Genomic DNA, 21,677 nt, shown 5'->3' with positions numbered 1-21,677 from the left:
GATGACTTTCAGCTTTCAGTTTCAGAGCATAAGGTTGGTTATGCTACAGCTCTGCTTGTGGTACATGAAAAATTGCTGATGTAAGTGTTACAGTTCATTGTTTGATTTTGGGGTAGGCAGAGTGATAGGAGTTAGGAATTAGATAGCGTAGATTGTTAGGGATATGATTTAGGTGGTACTAAATTGATGGAAGTCTAAAGCATTGTGGTGTAAACGATCAGAGCTCTTGCGGTTAGATACGTGACCATTTCAAATCATTTCTAAGATCAATTCACGCCCGAAACCTCCATACTTATCACACAATTCATCTCTCAAAATGAACTGTTCGAAAACATAAAATACTTTATTAAACCCCTCCTACCTACCCTCGCAGTAAGCCGGAATATAATTCTACATGACATGACTTATATACCGCCAGCCATCCATACTTAATGCGTATATGTTTTCAAGAACCACACATCGACAGAAGCACACAACAAAATACATAAGTACATAAAGCTATTGATCCATTTTCCATAATGCTCTTTATGAATATAATGTTCAGTAAATACTTTATTCTAACAGGCCAAATAACAAACAAATATGATACCCACATCGACACTGCGCTTAGAATATCGTAGATAGCTCACGCACACTAGCGTACGTGTGGAGTTTTATAATAAACACGTAAAATCATTATTTGATGATTTCGAGGTACGCGAGTCATCGGGGTGAGGTGGGTGGCAGGTGGACCCTCATCCCACGAGCCGAGGGGTCGCCGATGCACCAGCATTGCAACCGAACCATCAGTGTGGCCGGCGAGGCTGGTGACGTCGCGTGTATAACACCTACGCAGCGCGAAAATACCCACCGCGCAAAAACTAACAAAAAAACCACTGGACTATAAATAAAATAATAAAAAAACTAAAACAAAACATTCAAACGGCCTAAAATTCAAAAATTCTCGAAATAAAAAACCAAAATTTGGTGACAAAATTCGAAATTTTGCGCGCATGCGTCTTACGCACCGCTGCCGCCCGCCGACACATTCAGAAATAGTTTTATGCAATAGACGCTATTAATTTTTCTCCACAACACACCATAATCATAAATAGTATTTAAGTGAATTTGTAATCATAGTATTCAGCAACACTTGAACTCTACAGACTTTCAAACGACCGGTTTAATTTTACTGTAAAACTAGTGTAAGGCAACTGAAGGCAGTTTAACCCGGATTTGTCGAAACAGGGCTACTTAACATCAACGACCATCCGGGAGAAGCAGCATTCGAAAATAAAGAAGAAGAAGAAGAAAAGACCACATGAAAAGTCCGCACAGAACAACATGTCACTATAGAAGCGGACTAACATAAGTTAAATGCGCAAGAAATTGAAAAAAGCCAAGATTTCATAGCAAAGGGGAATCTAGGAAAAGAAATTAAAACCAGCGCCATTTGACAATAAAGAAACACGTTTTTTCGCAATAGAACAAGTTTTATGTTTATATCAACCGTTATTACAAGGAATCAATAGAAAAGAGAATTTAAATCTTACGTTTTTTAAGTACATTTAAACAACACTGGTTAATTTTGGAACTTTTAATATTAATTTAAATTGATTTTTATATGCAAACTCTCTATATATATTAGTGAAAAGTAATTTAGTGAAAGACTCTGGACTACTCGTTAAGGCTAAGTGATATTCGAAGATTTTGGCAAATAAGTTTTCGGAAAAGCTTTCGACCAATTTCATCAACCGATCCAGATTGAAGGTGGATGAAACAAAATAAGCAGAAATAAACAGACAAATTATTGTGCCTTAAATTGGCCTTAAATTATAAGTAAAAAAGGTAAGATAAAATTACTGAAAAAAAGTTACAAAAAAAAACTACTAAATTTATCCGAGTTTATCTACCTGTTGAAGCGACTTCTAGATTTGTTTAATTAATAGTACAAAATTAAAATAAAATTAACGTTAAGACTTAGTTAAATATTTGCGTTATTTCTATACCTATAACGTTTTATATGAGTATGTATAATTAATGGGCTTACAAGGGCTAGACATACAATAAACTGACAATACAGAAGACATAGAAGAAGACAGAGAAGAAGAGAGAAGAACAGAAGAAATTATACAAGACTTCGTAGCAGAAACACAGGACTTTACACCTGAGGCACGAAACAGAAGAATTCGTCGCCCAGAAGGACATAAAACAGGTAAGAAATTGTATGTAATATTGTATATAAGAAATTGGATTTTTTGATAGTTTTTAGCCAATTCATCTTCCCACGTGGTACATAAAATCTTCTCAGTTTTGCCGTTTCCTTTTAATCATCAGCTAAGGATCCTACTAAAAATACCTATAACGCCAAAATTTCCAAATTTTTATATTATATTCTTATGCATTACGTTAAATTATGTAATGAGCAAAATGGCCGCCCGCCATTAAAATAAAATTGACGTCTATTATCTCGCTCGCACTTACGGTGACCGTATCGACTGTTTCATCTTTTTCAGCGTCATTCCCTACTATGTCCTTGTTACATTACGCTTTAACTTTTCTTTTATCTTTTACATTATATACTTCTTTACCATCTTCTATTTTAAGTTTATCATCGTTATTTAAATCAAAGTTTTAAATATAAAAAAGTGTTATATAAAAAATAAGGAAAAAATCTTCGATATTTTTTTTTCGTTTGATAAATAAAAGCACATGGCTTAGAAGCGTCAGTGTGTTAGTATCGAATGCCAAGAACGGTGTAGAAACATTCACCCCTTACTTTCGTTTTCGCCAAGTCAAGTTCAGGTTTTGGCGATGATTTTAGCGTGCGTGCCTTTTGCGCATGTCCGAGTCATCACAGTCATTGCCCAGCCAAATTATTGATCTCCGCCATGTTGGAAAACTGCGGGGGGAGAGGGGGGCGTCATTTACTAACGTGATAGTTTTCACAACGCTCAATTATGTAGGGGGGTGGGTTGTAGGGGGTGGAAAAAATGCACACATCAATATGGCGTATTTTGTATTAAATTCTATCGGGCACGCCCATCGGTTCGCGGAATTTATTGCAGAGCGTCCACTGCAGATACGATAGTTTATTTTAATTAAAGTCCTTTTTCATTTCGATTGACTTTTATGGAGTTTTGGGGGGAGATGGAAGGTTTTTTGGAATGGTTTTGGGTTTCTGATGACGTTGCTTTGGATTAAAGTGTCTGTTAGTGGAGGATGATGACTTTTGGAGATTTTTTGAATCTTTGTAGAATTGTTTAGCAACTAAGCAAAGATTTTTCTAAAAACAGAAAATTTCACTCACACAATCTAATGATTACATTTTATGATTTAAACTTTTATTAGGTCTTCGAAGACACTTGGAAAGCTGTTTAGTTTCGTCGGCACTATACATCTGATATTTCTTAAATCATCATCAGTATGTTTATGCCTACTCCTCAATAAGTATAAATGGATAAAATCCCAAGTCATGTTAACATCACACCTTGTATCATCTAAAGAGGTTGTATCCTGTATAAAATAAAAGACGCACTTTTCACTAGATAAGTTATAAATTCTCAAAGAACAAGAGACGAGTCTAAAGGTAGTTCCACAATTCAAGAATGACAAGTTTCCAAACTGGAAATACTTCATAAATTTCCAAAAAAAAAAATCCATAGCCCTTATCTTAGCCGGGAATCGATCCTGAGTCCCCACTGTCGCATGTCGCAGTCATTGAAATCATCAGGGGTTTATTTCACCATTACCAACATAAGCAGACCCCTTCATAAACAAGCTCCCTTTGAATACAAAGATCACATTACAGTGGGTATATACTTAGGTAGGTAGTTAGTTCATTACTCGGCCGGCGCTCCCTCTAGCGGATGATTCATTGAACTTGCATCATTGTCTGTACAAAGTCCAGGAATTTTGAATGAACCTTTTAGTCGTGTTTTACTCTTTGATTAGTTGAAAAAATATCCTGATTTTTTAAATTATAGTGATTTTTGGGCTGGGTTATTGTACGGTGTTTGTTATTTTAGATGATAGTAGATATATTTCCTATTACACATTACGGCGAGGCAAGACGTAGTATCAGACTCTTACCGGCTAGAATCACACCTGTGATAGTGTGAAAGACAAGATTCACTGATTTTGTTTTAAATTTACTCACAAGCTCGCTAGTCACCTCAAAATTTACTTCACACATCTTTATTCTATAATTTCATTTGAAAGCTTTAATAAGGCTTAATACCCACCCTTCCATGGTGGAATTCTGTTCATAACTTTTCATTTATGCTGATCTTTAAAAATATTTTTTCTGACTCATGTCTCCTACTGATGAGATGATCTTATGTCAACGAGAGAACCATTATTGATAACAAATTCTTAAGAGGTATAAGCAAGAGACAGACTACATTCTTTATCATTTTATTTTAACTGTATAGGGTTAACTTTTTATTAGCAATCACAACTTCAGACTCCAGGCTAAAAGTGATTCGGAGTTGCGGACTACCTAACGGGTTTACCGGGGCTCCGGCTTGAAAAGCAGGAGTAGGAACGGGGTGGTTTTTAATCAGTAAGAGTCTAACACTCCCTCTCGCCTCGCCTAATGTGAGAGAAGTCATTGGATGATTTTCCTCGCTTAAAAAAAGCCTACCAGTGATATTTTTTGGAATTGTTAAACTCAATAGCCCAACTTCCTTTACCCAGTCTGGGATTTGAACCTGATAGAGGCCTCCCACGTGTAACTACCATTAGTAACGTTAACGAGCCAATATTTTCCAACTCCGAACCAAAACTCATTAGACCAATACAATTTTTTCTTAAACAACTCGTTTGCATAATGGCTTCTAGCAAAAAAATAAATAATAATATTAACTACTAATAATAATATTTTTTTGTTCGTACGTTAGTTGAATCATTATGTTGTCCTTAATGTCACTTTGTATTAAATGAGTGTATGCGAGGCACGCCAGGGGAAAAAGTTTGATTACATTTTATTGGCTAATAGTAGCTTCGAGTTGTTACTTTTTGTATTAGCTTAGCGTCAATATTATCACGCCTTTTATACTTAGGAGGGGTAAATAGACGTCTATAGTGTGGTTAACTAGTTTTGATTCATCATCATCATCATTATATCAGCTACAGGACGTCCACTGCTGAACATAGGCCTACCCCAATGAGTATCATGTAATTAGAAAGTGTATTTGTTCAAACACACGATTTTTTTAGTGAACAAATAAAACCCTGCGTACGTACATAACCGCACGCCAATTACTACGGATATTACATACCTCTTTAGCTTCATCACAGTCATCAGTATTTTCATGTCCGTCGGTTAAGAGTACTTTTAATTTGGTCTTTCTTTAATATAGTGTAGTTCAGTCATGTGTAGTCCTTTACTTAACTCTTAAGACAACTGCGGATTAAGCAGGGGTGGAAACAAATAACGGTTTTTACTTTAAAATCATTTATAAAATTAGAATTTCCGTAGACATGTCTACTACCTTATATGAAATGGTATGCCGAAATTGTTTCTAGTGGATAAAAAACTGAACAGTTTATTTTGCTCGTAGCCTGGACCTATGTCAGACTTGTCGAATTGTGAGCGTTATACAAGGCCCTTGTATATTATAGACTCCATGACGATTGTCCACTTCATGAAAATAATGGTTTTACTGATTTGAGACTTTTAATTGCCTCTGAAAATTAGATTAGAACTATTAGGTTTTTCACCATAGTATCATGATCCGTACTAATACTATCCTCAACTTTCGTCTTCTGAAATCTGCGTAATACGTTTTGGGTAATAATACCTTCAATGATTCAAGCAGCACTTGACGCCGTCGCCGTCGGCACTCGGCATCTAATATAATAATTAATATCAATAGTACTAACTAAGAAGATTAGCGGTGTGGTTAACAATCCTAGGCATCCTAGCTTATTATTGAGAGATGGCAGTGTGTGGCTTTAATAAAATATTCGAATATTTATAGGAATATAAGAATTTTATATGAAGCCGTCGGCTATGATGTATGATAATCTTTAGGGGTATTCAGAGGTTGAAAATAATTATCAATACCATCAAAAGACTCAGACAGTCCTGCTAGACTCCAGCAAGACTGTCAGGGTCTTTTCCTTTTTTTACTTTTTTACCCCTATGTTTAAGAAGGATTTTTATAACCTTCATGTCTTGCAGACGGATTAGAAATAGCAGTTTAAAAGATAAGAGCCAAGTTTTAAACACACCTTTGATAGAGACGGGACAATAATGCTTTTTAATAAACCTGATCTTTTCAAAACGGTACATAACGTATTACAAGTGCGATGCCGGTATTTTCAGTGGTTAAGCATTTTAAGATTGATGGGCATTAGGGAGATCAGTGATTGGGCCTCCGGTACCATTAACGAAACTCAACATAAGCGTTGTTTCACGTCGCTTGTGAGGCCGTGGTATCATTCTGGTCGAGCCCTTTCGTGTCGAAGCATAGCTATCCCATACTTACACACTGATATTTAGGGGTCCAAATGTGACTAGCCAAAAGGAAAATGTAATACGAACGCATATTCCTAATTTTTCGTGAAGAAAATATGAATGGTTGTGACATATAAATATAACGGCTTCACCTAACAAGGAAATATGAAACCTCAGATAAAATATAACAAAACCAAACATTAGCGATCCGTATAAACCATCCTTCACGACAAATGCATTTCAGACAAATGCATGCAAAACACGACGACACGACATGACTCCGGTAATGTAATAAGACGCATTTTTCTTTGACAAAAACGTGCGCCACTGTAATGGTGTTAGAAAATTGATGTGAGTTCAATGGTTGTTGGTTTGAAAGATGCTCTACTTGGCTTGATATTTTTGATGTACCTAATAAATTGTCTAGATCTTACCAATTGGTTAAATATTTCCTACCTATTGATATTTTCTACTCTGAAATCATTAGTTTGGCATGCTTGCAGATTTTTTCTGGTTTTTGTTGCCCTAAAGCACATACAATTTTCTTCTGCGTTGTGTCGTTTTTTATCAAAAGTCTTTACTACAGACATCACTCAATATTAAAGAAATTAATTGTTGTCATAAGAGTACTATCTCTAATTATATACGGTACTCTAATGATTTAGTTCTACTATTTTGTGAACTTTATTCAATAATTCGAATCACACTAATATTATAAATGTAAAAGTTTGTATGTTTGGATGTTTGTCCGTCAAACACACTGAAACTACTGAACGGATTTTGATGAAATTTGGTATACAGACAGGTTATAAGCTGACTTGGGTGATAGAATACTTTTTATCCGACGGGAACACAGATGAAGCCACCGGCAGAAGCTTATTCAAAATAATTATCCTCGGTGTACGGCTTTTATTGCATAGCACTTAATTAGTTAACACTTGTTCATAATGTAATACCCATTACTTCTCCCTTCTAAATGCATTAAAAGACCAGCAAAAGATCATAGTCTCACACAGTCACTTTCCACAATAATTCTTGTCAAAACTTATTTCTAAAACCGCCTTTAAAAGTTAAAGTGCTTTCTAAGTTCTAAGTAAAAACTGAATTTGAACGAAGTGACAACTGCATCAAAATTGGTTCAACCAAACGCAAGATAATTGCTCACAACTTACATATGTACAGGTGTAACAAAGAACCCTCATTTTTTGAAGTCGGTAAATAATACAAAGTAGAGCCACTTCCAAGCCATTATAGTTGAGGAGGTGACACCGAGTTTTTACAAGACACACATTCTTCATTGGTACTCCGACATTCCGACGAAACTTACCGTGAACTCACTGTCACAATATTGACTTAGTGTCCAAGTATTTGTACATTAAACCCTAGGTTTCTTAGCTAGATACTGTCTTGTTGGTTCAGAGAGATGATACAAGACTTCTTAGTGTGATGAATTTTTTGTTGGAGATTTGGGTAGAGCTCAGTTTTAATAAAGTCTTTATTATCTATTTATCTGCCATAGGGGCTCAAAAACATATAATGATTATTTAAACATTTCTCTTTACTTTACTTTACTTTACTTTGATTTAAACTATTACTTAGGAACACCTTTAATCCAAAAGCAATTGCTAATATATTTCTCCTTTAATAATATCTTGTGAATTATTTCGTTGCGGGATCCAAGACTATCATTCATTTCCCTGGGAATCCGGACTTCAGTGTTCAACACCATAGACTGACAGCTGATACCACACGGTGTTTTCATGGTTGTGTCTGCTGTGGATCCTGGCTTACAGAAGTTACAAAAGTTGCTCCTAAAAGCTCACTCACGTAACTGTTTGTACTCGACTAGTTTCAAGCCGTTCCAGAGGCTCATATTCATGAGCAGCATTCCGCAACATACTACGCGGCGGCCGTTGCGCTGCTACTCTGGAGCCGAAAAGTATAATAATTATTTTAGTATATCTTACAAAAGTTATAATATAATAATTAATGTCTACCAAGTGTGGATAATATGGCAAACTCTCTTAGAGGAGGCTTCTTGACAGCCATGCAGTCACTGATGATCGCTCTCGCGCACTTTAATTGTAGAATTTCTTATCAAAACTACTGGATCGATTATAATATTTTTTTCAGTGAGTGACATAGGCTATAATATGTTATACCCGTGCGAAGCCAGGCAGTTATGTTTTTCTATTCAACGTTCTCAGTTTAGTATCACCATTGCACCCATGCGAAGCTGGGGTTTGTCGCTAGTTTATTATAAACCAAAAGTGAACTGTTACTGGATGGTAGTGAAATTGAGGCACTGTTTTTCTAAGATAGGAAGCAACAACCTCAGAAGTCAAATTCCTTTACTTTAAAACCTACCCATAGTCTAACCCTGTTTATTATTGGATTTCAAATGGTTTGTGATCGAGTAGTGGCTTAATGATCCCTAATAAATCGACCTTGATGTGTTAGGTTTGATCCCGAAATCCATTCAAGAAAGAACTACCTATTATTACAATGTACTTTTAGTCTCAGTGTTTGACAACATCTCTATAACAAATTAAACGTGTAAAAAGTCCATAAATTTCTGTATAAACCTAGAAAAAAGAAACCTAACCTCACATACATCTCTTAATGACCTAAAATATTTCTAAACCTAGACACAAAAGTTGGTGAAAGGTCTGTAGCTGAATGATGACTCAGGCGCACGATTGCCTAACTGCGAGCTGCGCTCAGGCAACGTAGGATCTATCGACGAGTTTCGAATTGGTGTCGCTAGATGGAGTTAGTTGTACAGTCGAACTTAGAACTTTAAAACAGCTGTTTTTGTGATGTCATTTTTTGATTTTTGTTCTTGTTTAAACCTACTTTTTTCATCTTTGGTTTAATGCATGGATGGTTAAATGAAGATACCTGAATTTTACAAAATTGTTTCGATTTTTGGTATTAGTAACAGTAGTTACTTAGTTTAGTTTCATTCGGTTCAATCAAGTTCGTTTATAGAGTTATTAAAAGTTCTTGACAGAACAATATTATAATTTTTGATAACTTTTTTTATAAAAACGTTGTCCCACTCTACGATTTTTTCCTGTGTCATGAGCTGTTTATAAACTATGATAAGCAATATTATTTATTACGTAAAAATAAAGTACTAGCTGCTACTTCATCCCGAAATCATTTTCATTGCTTTCAAATCATGAATGGCAATAACTACAACTGAAAGAATAGTGTTGCCGGTTCCCCGATATGAGTAGATTGGTTTAATTTTAGAAAATAACAATAAATACAAAACCAAACATTACTATTACAATTTTTCTTTTCTATTTACTTAACGAGTAGCTTTAAGCTTGCTATAATTTTACTTTCAAAGCTAGGGATAGGGATTAATATTTTTTACTATCATTAGATATTAGATTTTTGTAAAACACGCACATTGTTCAACAGTAGACTGTCTTGGGCTTTTATCTGGTGATTTGAACCACCTTAGTAATAAGCCTAGTTGTCGATATCACCGTCGGACAGTGAAGTCACAGGTTCAAACTATATACACACACTTCTGATTAAAAAAAGTAATTCTATGATAATAGGTTGAACCTATAACTTTTTAAAGTCTACTCTCTTAGCAGTTACACTTACGAATAAACAAAATTGTTTTAATAAATTATTTTCTCTCTAAAATCCAATCGTAAAAGCTTCGTAATTAAAGTATTCAAAAACCGCTCCTCAAATAATTAAATCAATTCCATCTTATATTATACAAAATACAATACCTAGTTAGTACCTAGGTACCAACGAAGATTTCTAGCATTCTACCATGTCCTAGAAACTTATAAGTAGTCCCTAAACATTTCTTTCTATATCTTACAAGTATACCTATCTAAAATTCATAGCAAAATAAGTAGGTATAAGAGCTTGGCTTCTAAAAAACTATTTAACTGAAACGCATAACTCCACTTCACACCACAATCAAGTTTCAACTCTATCTTTTAAAGTTTAAAGTTGGTTTTCGTGTGGTGAGAGGTGGTTTTTAAGACGTTTTACGTTGTGTTTCAAATGCGGCAGTGCAGGCCAATGCACGGTGCATACAACTAAGTAGTGATGTGGTGGTTCCAATAACGGATTTTAGTGATGTGCGTTTGTAGTTGTTTTTAATAACTAGTTGTTTGCGGTTTTCGTTGTTGAGATAATAAAGAATGTTATAAGATGTTTAAACATAGTTCATATCAATAACTTTAGTTATTAAAATAAAACTATACTTTTCATGGAACTACGGATATTCTTGCTTTCGCAATAAAATGTTATTGATAGCGAACAAAAGTGATGATGAGTTCAGAAAATCTTACTTTATATTGAAATGTTTTAAAATTTCATTACATGTATTATAATGTTTAGTTTCAGTTTCCGTTTAAGAATGAACCTTAAACTTCAAAGCCTAATTTTAAAGCCTAACTATTCAAACAAAACTTAAGCCTATACCAATACAGTAAAACGACACAATAACTAAAAAAAAACAAACTAAATCATCATCTTAAAAGAACTTTCATCAGAATCAAAGTGAAATAACGTTTTAAGTTAAAAATAGCAGTTATCCGCGTTGCAGCCGCATGCGCAGCTAAGTCGGTGCCTGTGAGCGTTCGATATAGGCTAAAACATATTATTATATGCAAGAAGTTCTTGTACTACGCGAAAATAGGGTTGGCCGCATCATACAATGTTGTTCGACCGCTATAAATATCATTATTACGTTAATTTATGAAGATAGAGCTTAATCCATTCCACTTTTAAAATTATGAATAACAATAAAAAGAATTCTATAAAAAGTAATTCATAAAAATTGTTATTCGACATTTGTTATTCAATCGCGGAAATTTAAACTCGGAACGTTTTATAGACATCATTTAAAATTATGTGACGTAATGTTAAGGAATCTTAGTTAAACAGTTACGAAGCAAAATTAAACCAATTTAAAACTAACAAGAGAGGCGAAAGGCAATAAATTTGTGTTACTGTTAAAGAATACGGAAACTTATAAGGCATTCAACTAGGTTCTAACATCCTTGCGCAGCCCTACGCCCCGCAGGCAAATATGAACGAATGTAAGTTGACTTAGAATAAGTATGTTCTGCAATCGAGAGCTAGCCAGTGTTAGATCATAATGTGTTGAAACAGCACACGCGCGCGACACTCCAACAAGAAAGCAATGAAAACCAAACGATATTTTATAAAAATAGTCAAAATATTAACGCCATATTGAAAATTTCTAATGTGTTCGCGCCGTTTTCGTTTATTTTTTTATCTATCACGCCAGTACGCAGCGCCGCGTTCGTTTTTTAAAAATGTGACTGTCAAACTATTTTAGGAACTGTGTTTTTTTTTTATTATTAATAATTTTTCGCCGTGAAATGACTTGGTATTGCGTTTTTTTTTATGTTTTTTATCGTATTTTTTTAGTATCCACGCTCATTGCTCCGTGAAATTGGAGAAAAAATGTAATATTGCGTAACTTAAGAAATAAAAATGTGTGCGTCATTATGATTGAGATTTTGGCGCGCATTCTCGAAAGGAAGTTTACGTGTTAATCTAAAAAGGAACTTAAAATAAAATAAATAAACGTCAAAATCGTATTATTAGTATTGTGAGTGAAGAAATTGAACATTTTGTGTTGTGATTTGGACCTGAGGTTAGTGTTTTGTTTTATTTTTTGCTTTATATAATTTTTATGACTTTATTTTATTTGTTTTTTAACTTTAAATTATTGTTTTTATTACCAATACATATTTAATTTTCGCAGGCCCAATATGTAGTCAAACATTGAAAATAACAGAAATAATAGCAATAATAATACACATTACCTTTATGACTGTGTTTAATAAAACACATTGAAAAAATAATTGCTTATATTTTATGATTTTTTAATGGCTAAATTTATTTGATAGAAAAATTACATGCGATACTATTTTCCTAACAACATAGTATTGTAATAAGATAATTATGTAAAAGAAATTATAGATTTGGAAAAACATTAATTTGCAGTAATAATTCTTATCGTTTTATTGATGTTGAATTTAAATTACATTTTTAAATTATTTTGTTTTTTAGTGTTAACTACATTTTTGTGCTTGACTTGCTATGTGAGTGTTTTGTGTATTATTATTTTGATTATTTATTTTATTAATTTTTGTTTTTTTTTATTTATAATATTCTAACCAACTGCGATGTAATAATTGTAATGAAAAAGAATGGGTATAATAAAAAAATTATAATAATAAAATTAAAACAATAAATGAGAAACGGGACTAAAAGCTTTACAATCGATACTACTACAATCAATTTACCGAATTATTTTATAATTATATTAGATATGTTAAAATAATTAAAATTAAAAACTAAAATGTACCAAAAATTAGTGTTTCGTGTACTATTTACCAGAATGGAATAAAAATTAATTTATCTATAATAATAATAAATTAAAAATGTTTAAAAACACCTATTAATCTCATAAAATTACACTTATACACAAATTACGCCAAAACCAACCACGCACATCCCCAAAAATATACCAAAACTCATTTCCAAAATCATCACGCCTCTTACACAACACAGCATAAGCAGCATCTCACTTATATCCCCTCTAAAGCCACGTCACGGCAAAGGCGGAGCGAGGGCGTATCAAGGCGTGACTTTTGAAATATTTGACTTTCTACCATGGATTTTACTAATAGGTTCTTAAGATAGGTCGACCTGATAGGATAGGTTTGGACTATTAGGATGTACCTAGGTAGGTTTGTTGTAATCGGAGTTGAGGAAGACCTGACGGGTTTCCGTGGCTCTGGTTCGAAGAGCAGGAGTAGGAAAGGAGTGGTTTTTAGTCAGTAAGAGTCTGATACTCCCTCTCGTTTTAGTCAAGGTGGGAGAAGTCATTGGATGATTTTCTTTCGATGGGTATAGCTTGTTATCTATGTGTCGGTATAAGGAATATAACATGGGTCTGTTACCTGGTCTGTGTCCTAGGTATTGTAGGGCATTTTTGTTCTAGCATGTATCTGTATCTAACCATTTTTTGTAGTCCATCTTTAGTCTAGCATTTTCAAGAGTAGAATATCAGCAAGAAGTTAACAGTTCGAAAATTTTTGAGTAGAGTTGTATTGGAATTTATAGAATTGGATGAATGTTAGCTTTTCTGCTTAGCAGTCTGTATAAGCTTGCATTTCAATTGTAAGAATGTTGATGTACTAGTAAGTTTTATATGTAGGTATAACTCTCCAGAGAACCACTAAAAGCATTGTAATTATGAAGAATCTCATTCTTAATTCTCGTAATGATAAAGCAAGTGTTGTTTAAACTATCTATCGATGTATTGTATTAAAAAATACTCAAAACTTAATGTAAAAGCTCTTCAAATCCAACTTTAGTATAAAATCTCATTTAATAATTTAACTCATATAAAGATGACTGATACGTTGAATTTGTTTTATACATTAAAATCCAATTATTTCTATTATCCTATCAAAGCATTTCCTAATTCTTGGGTAAATGAGTTATGTCTTTGATACCTCCATTTTAAAAGCACTAGCCGTCGGAACCAATTGTCATATAAAATGTATTTTCAATCGATAACAGCAAATGTTTAAAAAGCTTTATTTATCCATCTATTTATTTAAATCAAAACATTCTAACAGATTATACCCAATGTAATAATGTTATCACACAATATAAAATAATATTTAAGTTGGAATCTTAAATAACTCTATATTAGAAAATTTTATATGAGCCTTTATAATTTAATTTTTTCATTCAATCTATTTCAAGTTTCAGTCAATTTTCATGCAACTCATCTAAAATACTTTGTTCAAACTTTGAATCAAATCTGAACCCACTGCTATTCAGTTGTAGTTGCAGTTGTAGTATAGCAACCAATTCACCAAAGAAACATCCAAGTCGCTTGTTTCAATGAGTTTTATGGTCACCATTGAATGAAAGAGTCAAAGATGGGCAGATAAGGAAGTAGAAGCTATAGGACCTATAGTATGTACCTCTACAATAGTACCATCAATATACAAGAACATAGGAATACTGTATTTTACTTCAATTCATCAGTCATAAAATGATTTGTACTACCCTTACATTCCTAACTCCCAAAATGCCGGCAATGCACTTGTAACGCCTCTGGTGTTTCGCGTGTTCATTTCAATATCAAGAGTCCATGACAGTACACTGCTAGATTTCATTTTTTGAGAGGCGTAAATAATCCAATGCCTGCCTATATGCCCTATACCTAGGGTGACGCGAGTGTCAGGTTCTTACTAACTAAAAACCACCCCGTTCCTGCTGTTGCTTTTCGAGCCAGAGCCCGGATAAACACGCTACGTAATCTGCAGCTCCGGATCAGGCACCATCACCATCTGTGGTCTGATGGCTCTTACGTACGGGTATGGTTCTAGTCCTTGTTCTAGTGTTGTTGGATCGATGGATTATGGAATCCACCGGTCTGTAGACAGCGACTGTGGCCGGAGATAGTCGCACGATCCCTGACTCCTGGAGTACCTCTCGCGCTTGCTGCTAGGCTCCGTACCTTATCTACAATAAGAGAGTTTGCCACTACCTCCACGCTTAGCAGGGTTAGAAGGCACAATTCAAAAAGTTTGGGTTCATCAGAGAGCGAACTGGAGAGAGCGAAAGTATAGTCCCTCAGTCGGATCATACGACACCCGCGTGAAGAGTAGAGCTGGTAAATATACTCTATTCTCCCACCACCGACTTATAAAGAACTTTATTATATACTAAGTACGGTTAGTATTACAATAACATTTCGTTCTATAAATAGATTTTCTAACAAATATTCTTGTAAACTCATTCTATGCCGGTGTCAAAGGTCTCTAAGACCATTGGTTGCGTAGGCGCAGCCCGGTCTCTAAGCTTATGACTATGCCTATTTGATTTAGAAGTAATCTGTTCTAGTTTGCTCTGTTAAATGTGAAAGTTTATTTAGTTTTCTAACATAGTTACAATAATTTTAAATGGTTATTTTGTATTATATAGTAATTCTTAAAAATTAATACTGGGTTTTAACTTGCGATCAACTTTTAGAACATTGAATTTAGAATATTTCAAAAGCTACATTGCACTCACAAGTTACATCTCTAGTCCTCTAAACTTCTAGCTTAACTGAAAATTAATAAATTGGGGTTTTATACCTATTATTGCACATACTAATAGTAGTATGGGCAATAATATATCGTGGTGGCCCGGAGGTTTAAGACCCGGAAGAAGCTCCTTATGCATGAGGGTTTGGAACCTACAAACGGCAAGTACCAATGAGACGTTTTCCGATTTATGTGGATTTTCTAAGATTATTTAGATAGCACTGACCAACAGCGAAGGAACGTCTCTCGAAAAAACAAAAAAAAATCAGCAGTATCTTTGCCTGACGCGGGAATCGAACCCTAGACCCCTTACCTCGCGGTCGCACTCGCACCAACAAGACAACGATATTTATCATATCATGTATAGAGCTTGTAACACTACTGCTTACCCATTAAACAATAAAACAGACAAGTTAATTTGACAAGAACAACTCTATAATATTTCCACCGGACACAGTTTTACCAATAACAATAAAATAAAAAAATAAATGGAAAAATTCTAACGCAATGAAAATCATGCGCATGTACGCAGACATGCGCGTACGCACCTTTACAAGCGCGAAACGTTACGTAACGCTATTTTAAAGGCAATAAGTTGTTTAGAGTACGTTGTATGCATACGTGGCAGGCTTGGGTGTTTGTCCATTGTCATACGAGTTGGGGATTAAAGAAAACAATGTGTAGAAGAAAACTTTCCTAAAAGATCTGGTATATTATTTTTGTAGTCTTTACTTTTTAATTCTAAGAATTTATTAGTAATCCAAACGGTTGGCGCGGTGGTAAGGCAACCGGCTGCCGCGCAATGTGCTTGAATCCCGCAAGGAGCAACTCTTTGTGTGATCCATAAATTGTTATATCGGATCTGGGTCTCATATGTATGTGAACTTGTATGTTTGTAAACACACCCACGACACAGGAGAAAATCCTAGTGTGGGGTACGTTTTAAAAAAATTAACACACAATCATGTATCATCTCCATCAAAAAGTTACAATCTACTTCAACTGAGAAGTTTTATGATAATCCCCATACTTGGCAGTCGGCTTAGAAACTACAGTTAGGTGGCTAAAAGTCAGATGATGCGGCTGCCCACCTCTCAATAGCTATTCGTAGTTTTAAGACCTACCTCGAACCAATACTTAATTAAGTAAAACATTTGATTAAATTAACGTCAACGCTCATTACGACACGTAATGCTGCTATACAATGTACAGTGTACACCCACTTTTCACAATTTGTGTTATAAGTCCCATGTAATAGAGGGTGTGCCTATTGCCATATACTGGACACAATTCCAGATTCCGTGTTACTTTTTTTATTAAATTTGACTTACTATACTTTTGATTCAATTATATTATTAAAATATATTATAAAAGTTATCTGTACACAATGGAAACAGACCTTAAGACATGAAGCCGCTCAATTTATATACGAATTTGCATACATTTCAATAAGACCGTCTCTGTCGGAAAAATGCTGCACTTAATGTTACCGGGAATCGAATAGAGATTTCTTGATAAAAATAGCCTGATCTTTAATCACCGTTCCAAGGCAAGCGCAACGGTACAACTTGTTTATAATATGGATTAAGTTTAAAAAGGTTTTTATAATTTACACCTTTATCGTCATCATTAACATGCTCATATTAGTCTACTACTACATACTAAAGGTGTTGTATCTAAGAGTGTTTGCGATAATCACCACACTTGTCGGGGGAGTTGACGATCGCTGTAGGAAATGTGTTCATTTATCAGAGAGTGCTGTTACCTTGTCTCTATCAATATGTAGTCATTTAATCGGCTCTTACCTACTGGAAGGGTAGGGATGGTGACCAATGGGTTATCAGATACCTTCACGTAATAGCACCCCATACTTTATTACAAAATATGTATAAATGCAACAGTTTTCATGTATGAATGTTTGTTATTCATCATCATCACTGACCAAAATACATCCACTGTTAACCAGAGCCTCCTTAAGAGGTAATGTATTATAATCCCCACATTTAGCAGACAACTTGGAAGTTTATGATAATCCCCACACTTGGCAGATAGCTTGAAAATCACACTATTGTGATCTCTTCTCTCGATAACTTACATATCAGAAAATGCTAAGCTAAAACATAGGCATGTGAATATTAATATTTTTTATGATTATTTTATTGATGTAGCATTATAAACCTTATTGCTACATAATAATAAGTAACTTTGCTACATTTTAAAAGAATTATAGTTTTGTCGGAGCTTTTTAGTTTTATCGGTTCTTTAGTACAACTTTCGTGAAAGTGGTTTAGCTATTTTATGTTCTAGTACAGCTTAGTAAAGTCAGATGCCAATAAAATGATGTTACAAGTTTACTGGGAATAGGGTCTTCGAGATTTGAGAAGGCTTGACAGGTCGCTAACGTGACTGCAGAACAAGCATTCTCGGGTTCAATTTCTATGTCAGGCAAAAGTTTATGAGATTTTTTTTTATGTTATAAGTCGGTAAATGAGCGAACAGATCACCTGATGGTAAAGAATCGCCACCGCCTGTGCGTTGCCGGCCTTTTGGGGGTTATAAGTTTAAGAATTATTAGGTAAGGGGATAATTTGACCTCCGGTAACCTCTCTCACTTAACAAAATACAATGCAAGCGTTATTTCACGTCAGCTTTCTGTAGGGCCGTTGTATTACTGCGGTCAAGCCAACCCATTCGTGCCGAAGCATGGTTCTCCCACACTAAAATTTTAGTCTGGAACCTTTTGTGTAAAATGACAACGACATATGAGCGGCGCTCATTGCTTACTATCTATCGTTTACCACCTATTCCATAAAAAATGAGTTACTGATTCCCCATGCCTAAAATACTATGTTAGGAGTCCCAAAACACCTCTGCCTATCCCGTCAAGGATTTAAAGGCGTGACAGCCGGCTACATGATGTTTTACATTAAGAATAATATTTAAAGTAAAACATTTACCGTTAACCGTACGAATGCACGATTTTTCTAATATGCAAATGGGCCACACATGTGGCTTCACTACTTCGTACTAAGTAAACCTTTATTAGTCTTTACTTCTAGTCTAGGTAAATAGCTTATAAACTAGGACATTTTAGAGCTTCCTGTATTTTTCTCTGTTAATAAAACTGGGTATTAACTTTTCGAAATCGATGGTTAACTTATTAAATTTTGTAATGGCTACTTTGTAAATTGTAAATTGGTTTGACGAGAACTGCGAGTAGTAAGAAGTAAGAGGTTCGTTTAATTTTCGAAACTGTGTATTGGGTAGTTTTAGTCTATTAGATTTATTAGTTTTTGAAGAATCTATAAATCGAAGTTTTCAATGGTCTCTGCTTACCCCGTTTAAAAGACAGACGTGCTATATACGTATGTACAATGTACAAGGAACATGGAGATCGTGTAAATCGTCCTCCATACAGATGTTTTACGTTTTAACCAGATTTTCTTGGACTATATCCAACATCATCCACGTATTTGTGCACACTAAAAGCTCTGCGATATATCGCGATATAGCGCTATACATTATAATGTTGATATCAAGGAGAGTTTACGTTACTTGTAATTAGCTATTATAAGCAACGTCCTTTTATCCCCGAAGGGGTAGGCAGAGGTACACATTACGGCATGTAATGCCGCTATATAATATACATTTACTTTTCAACATTTGTGTTATAAGTCCCATGTAATAGGGGGTGAGCCTATTGCCATATACTGGGCACGATTCCAGACTCCGTGCTACTACTGAGAATTTTTTGAAAAACCGAAAAAAAACCCAGTAATACTTTGCCTGACCCGGGAATAGAACCCGAGACCTCTTGCCTGGCAGTAGCACTTGCGACCACTTGACCAACAACGCAGTCGTTTAATTAGATTAGTATTTATTATGTTAAGAATATTATTTTACTTGCAAATAGCAGGTTTCTTTAACCCTAAAGCTAGTATTGTAAATAGCTTTACGGATTTACACCATTTCTAGACCCCATAGATTTCTCTTCGAAAATTCACTGAAGTCAATTTTAGGGTTAAAAGCCTTACTCACAACACTTTCCCTTTCGGAATTCTCAGAAATAGTAGAGAGATAGAAACTGTAACGTCCTCTCGTGTTTACATATGAGACACAACACTATAACTGACGAATTGTAAACATTTGATATTCGTATTACATTTCTGCTAATCTTTTCTTAAAAGGTTTTACATAAGCCTGTTAGTCGAGTGGTTGCAAGTGCGACTGCCGGGTAAAGGGTCTCGGGTTTGATTTCCGGGTCGGACAAAGTATTGCTAGGGCTTTTTCGGTTTATCAAACATTTCTAAGTAGTAGTAGGGTCTAGTCTAAAGTAAGACTTTGCCCTTAATTCTTCAAGCAAAACGATCACTCGCCACTTCGACCCATTAGCTCCTCTCTTGGGAGTCACTATCCTTAATCAAAAAATTTCCTGACCTCATCGATCATCGTTTCTTCGAATATGGTTCATCCATGGACACCTATATACTTTAGCATGCAAATATAATCTCTAAAATTACAACACTTAACATCTTTTTTCCTAACACAAACCAAATAACACTTCAACTTCAGTCACAGAGTCAAGCTATATCAAACTACAATTTATATTATAGCATTTCCAACCCACTGTGTGCCACACCGCACTTTTTACCTATTCAAAATCTATCGCGCGACAGGCGACAGCACAGTTAGTCGACATCGCCTGATACTTCTGATACACATCTAGAAGCTTGTTATACAGTTAGAAAAATCTTGCTGCCTATAAAGAGGCTTGGAGTTTTATGATGCTAGTCGATATTGCATTAAAACTTAGAATTTTTCTTGTAGATTTTTTTATTAGTTTATAGAAATATAGGTATTTTAAATGGTATTTCTTACCAAACCGTGTGGTCACGGCGGAGTACCGGAGCTGCAAACTATTTAGCGGGCTTACCGGGGCTCTGACTCAAAAAGCGGGAGAAGGAACAGGGTGGGTTTTAGTCAGTAAGAGCTGACCAAACACTCCGTTTCCTCTCTCAAGGCGAGAGAAGTCATTGTATGACTCCCCGCCCCCTGGGTTGGGGATTATAATTTCTAATTACAAGTTTGTAATCACCAACCCGCATTCGATCAAGCGCGGTGATTAATGCTCAAACCTTACCCGTATGAGAAGAGCCCTTCGGTTCAGCAGTGGAGACTAATAGGCTGTTGATGATGATGATAATAACGCCTTCAAGCAAATATATAAATTTTGTATCACGAACATTTGACTTTCAAAATTCTATTAAAAAAGTGTTCAAAACTTCCTTCGCTTGAATTTCAAACAACCATGTAACCATAACACATTGAGTCTAAGTACCAAATTGTCTGTCCGTCCGTTTTATAAGACTGAAAACATAGACCTAGGAACAATAGTGTTATGATATCTAGCCTAGTACGATTAGCAGAAAAACGGGACAATACGTACGGTCAGCAAAGTTTGTAAATATCAGTGAAATGTCTTTGTTAATCATGGTATTTTTATGGTCTATGACTTTGTGACTAAGGAATCATGGAAGTTGGACTTTGATTGGAATGGTTTGTGGAATTTACTGCGCGGCTGAGTAATTGAGAACTGCACAAAAAATATTTGTATGGTCTATAGATGATTTTCTCGCATTTGGTTGAACCGGTTTTCAGCATAGTATTTTTCAGACTTAGGAGAAGGTTTTAGGGATATTGTCTGACTTTAAAATAATGGAGGCGGAAAGAAACAGAAAGCGGTTTCCTTTTTTAAAAAATAAGTTCTATTTAAAATTTAAAATTGTGTGTTTGTAAACGTACCCACATACATACACAGGAAGAAATCCTTATAGGAGATAGGCATTTTTAAGATAAAAAAACTGATGTTAACAGACTGAAAAACTGTTTACGAAATCTTTATATTTTTACTTTTTACCTATAGGTACTTAAGTCTAATCTACCAATTACTCAAAAACGTGGTAATAATTATTTTTAGTACATCTCTGCCTAGTCTTTTCATAACACCAAACCCATTTAAAGCTTTCCGATATCAATTCCAAAGAAAATTGCACAACAACTAAATACCATTCATAAAATGACGTAAGAGAGACTCTTGCGCATCC

The 21,677-nt window shown here is 34.8% G+C and overlaps 1 protein-coding gene across 2 annotated transcripts in view; it reads left to right on the top strand.

Moving 5' to 3' along the window:
* The first annotated feature begins 801 nt into the window (after nucleotides 1–801).
* The window catches only part of LOC118281929 (zinc finger protein 628), a 126,669-nt gene continuing 105,793 nt past the window's right edge, over nucleotides 802–21,677 (top strand). Inside the window, exon 1 of one of the 2 annotated variants that reach the window (XM_035602750.2) lies at nucleotides 802–2,194. The gene's annotated coding sequence lies outside the window, so the exon portion shown is untranslated. Of the gene's footprint in view, nucleotides 2,195–11,570; nucleotides 12,111–21,677 lie in introns of those variants that run through there. The other variant, XM_035602749.2, reaches the window with a different exon arrangement.

This window comes from Spodoptera frugiperda, chromosome 16, assembly GCF_023101765.2.
Source record: "Spodoptera frugiperda isolate SF20-4 chromosome 16, AGI-APGP_CSIRO_Sfru_2.0, whole genome shotgun sequence".
In the NCBI taxonomy this organism is placed as follows: domain Eukaryota; kingdom Metazoa; phylum Arthropoda; class Insecta; order Lepidoptera; family Noctuidae; genus Spodoptera; species Spodoptera frugiperda.
Note: the sequence above shows the minus strand (reverse complement) of the source record. Positions and strands in the feature narration are given on the sequence as shown.